Here is a 6,715-nt window from a genome sequence, read left to right as displayed (position 1 = left end):
ACCTTACAACTTTGACTTAAAATATACACAAGCAAACTATGTGACCAAAAAGTGTATACCACCTTAATATTCTGAACATTTTTTTTCTTCTTTTATTTTTTGTTATATTCTGAAAACTTTTGAAGGTATTTTTCATTAAAAAAATTTTGTATTCTTGGAATTAGTAAAAACTGAATTCCAGGCAGCGCCTGTGGCTCAAAGGAGTAGGGTACTGGGCCCGTATACCGCAGGTGGTGGGTTCAAACATGGCCCCAGCCAAAAACTGCAAAAAAAAAAAAAACTTTGAATTCCTATATTTAATAATATAAAACTCCTTAGTATTTGAGTAAAGTCTAAACAAATACATTTTAGTTGTTTAGAAATTATAGCTTAGAATCTAAAATATTAAATATAACTGATTATTTTTTATTTTTTATTTTTACATATATATGTGTTTATTAGGTTTCCGTAAATATAACTGATTTTTAGAAGCTTGATTTTAATATCTATTTCTTCAAACAAAATCTTTCTTTGGTTATATTACATATAATTATATTGTATAAGTTTACAATTTGTACACGAACTTCAAAAGATTCAATCACAGTTGATTCCTGCATTATGAGCTAATCCAATGACTTCCTTTAATCTGCTAACAAATAAATGAGAAGTTCATACAGCAGTAACAAACCCCAGAAAATATTAGCCATGTCAATCATTTATAAACTCCATTTCTTATGAAATATACAAATCATTAATATTTTTCTAGATATACATATTTATCCCTTACATATAAATAAATAAAACTAAGAAATAGTGAAATAGTTTTTCTCTTAGATATAGAAAATGTTACATTTTAAATTGATCTTCTGATACTAATAGTTTAGCAACAATTGCTATGGTCAGATTTTATTTATTTATTTATTTGCAGTTTTTGGCTGGGGCTGGGCTTGAACCTGCCGCCTCCGACATATGGGCTGGCGCCCTACCCCCTTGAGCCACAGGCGCCACCCTTATTTATTTATTTATTTTTTGTAGAGACAGAGTCTTACTTTATTGCCCTTGGTAGAGTGCCGTGGTGTCACACAGCTCACAGCAACCTCCAACCCCTGGGCCTAGGTGATTCTCTTGCCTAAGCCTCCTGAGTAGCTGGGACTACAGGCGCCTGCCACAACGTCGGCTATTTTTTTGTTGCAGTTTGGCTGGGGCTGGGTTTGAACCCGCCGCCCTCGGTATATGGGGACGATAAAGTGAGCCACAGGCGCCACCCTATGGTCATATTTTAATATACACATAGACCTCCAAATTCCTCCCCCCACACAGGCTGAGATCTGTAGTCATTGCAAGACATTTTCATGGATCATTTGTAATTTCCCTATATCTCTATTTTAGAATAAAATAAAAATTTTCCAGTTTGAGTTAAAAATAATAGCAGTGAGTTACTTATGGTCTATAGCACAAACAATTCTATACATAGTAGGATGTCAAATTAAATACCGTTTATTTTTGTAATGATTCAACACATAAATTCTATGTACAACTTTCTAATATTTTGTATTGTTCCTAAAACATGTCCTAGTTATTGTACTTAAACTTAAAACATCTTGGAGAAGTTTAATTGCAGAATTATTACAATGGTTGAGAATCTGACTTTGTACAACATTTCTAATGTCTTAAGATATGTATTTTTTTTTTAATAGACTGAGTTTCACCCTGTTGCACAGGTTGGAGAACAATAGCCTGATCTCAATTCACAGTAACCTTAAACTCCTGGGTTCAGATGATCCTCACACCTTGACCTTCTAAAGTGCTAGAATTATAGGTGTGAGCCTTGACTTTAAAATATTTGGCTTTAAAACACTTGAGGCTTTAAAATGCTTTAGGCTTGGCTCCCTTAGCATAGTGGTTATGGTGCCAGCCACATATACTGAGGCTGGCGAGTTTGAACCCAGCCTGGGCCAGGTAAACAACAATGATAACTGCAACAAAAAATAGCTGGACATTGTGGTAGGCACCTGTAGTCCCAGCTACTGGGAAGGCTGAGTCAAGAGACTCACCTAAGCCCAAGAGTTTGAGATTGCTGTGAGCTGTGATGGCACAGCACTCTACCGAGGGTGACATAGTCAGACTCTGTCTCAAAAAAAAAAAAAGAATTACATTGATTCTAAATTTCCTAATTCTCCCAGCACCCTTTCAATTTATAATACAGTGAATAGCTATTCCAAAGAAAATATAAACACTCATAGATTTAATGTTTGGTGAGCAAACAGGCGGTAAAATAATCCTATTTTCTATGAATAGGCAGTGTTATCTTTAAATAGAAGACAGCAAGACAGTCTCCAGCATCAGTTGTTTCTATTGTGAGCATTAAACTTTAAACTTTATTTCATTCTTTGATTTTGAAACTGCATCTGGATGCCTTAAAACCATAAAATTCTTTTGGATTGAGAATGTCATAAATTTACTGCCAATTCTCAGTAGATTTCTGTCAGTTACTAGCCTTTGAATATTATATCTTCATGATAAATGAAGCATGCAGAGGGATTATTGTGCTAAAAACAGGAAATGCTCTTTCAAAACAAGAACATATTGCTCTTCCATGTTTTTTCCCCACCGTTCTCGTCGGTTTTAGTCTTCTTTCTGAAAGTCGTCCTCGCTCCCTTCCTGGGTTTGCTTGTGGTGTGTTACTCTACACTCCACACCCAGGAGTCAGCATGGGGCCACAGACAGAGCTTTTATAATACTCGGAGTAAGCCAAGTTACAGATTCAAGAATTACTAGTTTAGTAACTTTTGTCAAGTAAACCCACTTAATACAATTGAGTCTTGATTTCTTTACTTATAAAATAAGGATAAATCCCACATACCGTGCTTTTCTTTATGGGGCAGTTTTGAGAATAATTGATAAAAGTGGAAAACTTATTTTTGAAATAACTTCTCTTCATGCATTTATTCAACACATATTGATTTTTATAGAAATACAAACGGTTTAACAAATATCAAATTTAGAACTCTGTTTATTCATTGCATTATTTGCAAATAGCCATTTTACCCGTCTCTTCACTAGAAGGTCAGAAATTATTCTGTGTCTTCTGTCAGTTTACCCGTTTCACACCAACAAATTCAAAAGTTAAAAAAAAAGAAAGGGTGGTGCTTGTGGCTCAGTCAGTAAGGCGCTGGCCCCATATACCGAGGATGGCGGGTTCAAACCCGGCCCCGGCCAGACTGCAACCAAAAAATAGCCGGGCGTTGTGGCGAGCGCCTGTGGTCCCAGCTACTCAGGAGGCTTAGGCAAGAGAATCACCTAAGCCCAAGAGCTGGGGGTTGCTGTGAGCTGTGACGCCATAGCACTCTACCGAGGGCCAGAAAGTGAGACTCTGTCTCTACAAAAAAAAAAAAAAAAAAAAAAAATTCAATAGCTTAGAATACTGCTTAACTCCTAATTGCTTATAACTAAATGTTGCTTAATTAGGTTCTGTGATCTTCAGGAAGCTAAGCACAAAAAAAAGTAATTACATGTCAGTTAAGTATCTTATTCAGCAATTACCACAACTCAATGAAAAAAACAGGGCACAAAGACTCTAAGGTACACTTAATTTGTTGATTTATTCATTCTAATAAGGTATTTATTCTAAATGTCTATCATTTGCCAGGTATGCAACTCATGGTAGTGGCCCTGAATTCAAACAAGGCAAACCGAAGCCTTGAGCCTTCCTTTGATCTTGTACAACCTGAGGAGGGTGCGCTCACCTCTCCTATCTCAGATCTCCCCTGCAACCTCCTTCTACTTTCCCAGCACAGCTTCTGTAGCAGACATAACCTACATTCACTACAAATGAAAGTAAGACCCACATATCAGCCCCGTGGCAGCTCTGATACCAATATAGCTGAGCAGTAGCAATCCCCTCTTCCTAGCCTCACCTCAAGCCCTTTCTTAGTTCTTTGCACAAAGATCATGATACTGATACATACTAGCCTGGATTTTGCTGGGATACAGGCAGCCTCCCCTGCCAGAGCAAAACATACCTGCCATGTCTTCTAACTTCCTCCTACCAGTTAAAGAACTATATAAAGTAATGTGATTTTACAAAATTCTATGAATGTGAAAATATAGGCTTTTCTCCAAGTTTCTGTCTCCCCTCTTCTCTAGTAATAACACTTATTCTCCATCCGTGCCTGCAACTCTGGAAATTTATCCTGCACTGATTTCTGTCCTGAATTTCATCATGATTTTCAGCTATTTTTGTTCACTTAGTTTCTAAAGAACTTACCCCTCGATAGTTTGATTCAGTAGGTCTGAGTAGGAAAACTATAAAATCTTTTGATTATCACATCAGAGTTACAGCTCTAAGAAACTGAATTTTCATGAAGTGTGCTATTAAATCACAAATTATTGTGAAAAAAAAAAAGATTGAAAGCCATAGGCCAGGAAAGGTAGCTCATGGCTATATAATACTAGCACTCTGGGAGGCTAAAGTGGGAGGATCCCTTGAGCTCAGGGAGTCTAGAACAGCCTGAGACCCTACCTCTACCAAAAATAAAAAAAATTAGCTAGTGAGTGGGTACCTGTAATCCCAGGAGTTTGAGGTTTCTGTAAACTAAGCTGACACCAGGGCACTCCAATCTGGAGACTCTGTCTCCATTAAAAAGGAAGGAAGGAAGGAAGGAAGGAGGGAGGGAGGGAGGGAGGGAGGGAGGAAGGAAGGAAGGAAGAAAGGAAGGAAGGAAGGAAGGTTGGTTAGAGGTCATAAAGTTTTAGTAATACAGAAAAATAATCGTTAGGCCAGGCATGGTGGCTCACACCTGTAATCCTAGCACTCTGGGAGGCTGAGGCAGGTGAATAGCTTGAGTTCTGGAGTTTGAGACCAGACCGAGCAAGAAAACTCTGTCTCTACAAAATAGAAAAGAAATGGCTCGGCACCTGTGCACAGTGGTTAGGGCACCGGCCACATACACAAGGCAGGTGGGTTCAAACCCAGCCTAGGCCTGCTAAACAACAATGACAACTGCAACAAAAAAGACAGTTGGTGTTGTGGTGGGTGTCTGTAGTCCCAGTTACTTGGGAGGCTGAGGCAAGAGAATGGCTTAAGCCCAAGAGTTTGAGATTGCTGCAAGCTGTGATGCCATGGCACTCTACCAAGGGTGGCATAGTGAGACTCTGTCTCCAAAAAAAAAAAAAAAAAAGTTAAAGCAAGAGGTTCCCTTGACCGTAAGAGTTCGAGGTTTCTGTGAGCTATGATGACAACATGGCACTCTACCCAGAGCAACAGAGTAAAACTCTATCTCAAAAAAAAGTAATTAATCCTCGACTTTTGTTTTTGCAACAATGAGTGTGAGTATAAAATAGATACAAAATCAAGCAAATCCAGCTTTGATTTCAGGTAGGGTTGTCTATTATTGTCCCTCTTCTGACTGACCAGAATTCTTACACACAATTTACTACTTTTATAGATCATCGACAGCAGGTACAAAACAGCTATGTTGCCAAGAAAACAGCTTTTATTTTAGTGCCTGCTGATAGCTTCAATTATTTTTCTGCTATGTTCTGTTCATGAGAGCATTAAATGCAATATCAGTTTAGAGAGTGAGTGAATCCAAATGTATTATCTGCTTATATCTATCTTTTTTTAATTTTTTTTTGTAGAGACAGAGTTTCACTTTATGGCCCTCGGTAGAGTGCCATGGCATCACACAGCTCACAGCAACCTCCAACTCCTGGGCTTAAGCGATTCTCTTGCCTCAGCCTCCCGAGTAGCTGGGACTACAGGAGCCTGCCACAACGCCCAGCTATTTTTTGGTTGCAATTCAGCCGGGGCTGGGTTTGAACCTGCCACCCTTGGTATATGGGGCCGGCGCCTTACCGACTGAACCACAGGCGCCACCCGCTTATATCTATCTTATAATCGAAAAATTCTGGTTAACAGACATGACTAAATTAAAAAATCAATGTTAAAAAAATTACCTCATCAGGTGATTCTAACAACTGTTTACGAAAACCACTGTGTTAGGGCGGCACCTATGGCTCAAAGGGGTAGGGAGCCGGCCTCATATGCCAGAGGTGGTGGGTTCAAACCCAGCCCTGGCCAGAAACTGCAAACAAACAAACAAACAAACAAACAAAAAAACCATTGTGTTAAGACTATTCTATAAATGTACACCTCTTTCACTTTAAACCACTATGCTAGTCCAGAGTCATATCTTCTTTACCACACTGATTCTGCCTTTTGTAATTCCTAATTTTGTTTGTTTTTTGAGACAGAGCCTCAAGTTGTTGCCCTGGGTAGAGTGCCATAGCATCATAGCTCATGGCAACCTCCAGCTCCTGGGCTCAAGCGATTCTTCTGCCTCTGCCTCCCAAGTAGCTGGGACTACAGGTGCCCTCCACAACGCCAGGCTATTTTTTTGTTTGTTTGTTTGTTTGCAGCCGTCATTGATTGTCAGCCTGGGCTGGATTGGAACCTGCCAGCTCAGGTGTATGTGGCTGGCGCCTTAGCCACTGGAGCCACAGGTGCTGAGCCTGTAATTCCTAATTTTGTTAATGATTTCAATATCTTTATATTTATTCCAACTAGACTCCTAAGAACCTTACAATTTACATACCTCTAATAAATTTCTAGGACCCATCAATCTTCTCTCCAAATAAGTAAAGTCTTATTTTCCCTTCATTTATTTCTTCTGGATTATCCTAATGTAGGACTTACATTACCCATACCCAGAAGACTTACCAAGCTTTCTAACTA

The sequence above is a fragment of the Nycticebus coucang genome, chromosome 11 (assembly GCF_027406575.1).
Source record: "Nycticebus coucang isolate mNycCou1 chromosome 11, mNycCou1.pri, whole genome shotgun sequence".
Lineage (NCBI taxonomy): Eukaryota > Metazoa > Chordata > Mammalia > Primates > Lorisidae > Nycticebus > Nycticebus coucang.
The sequence above is the reverse complement of the archived record's forward strand: the minus strand, read 5'-3'. Positions refer to the sequence as shown.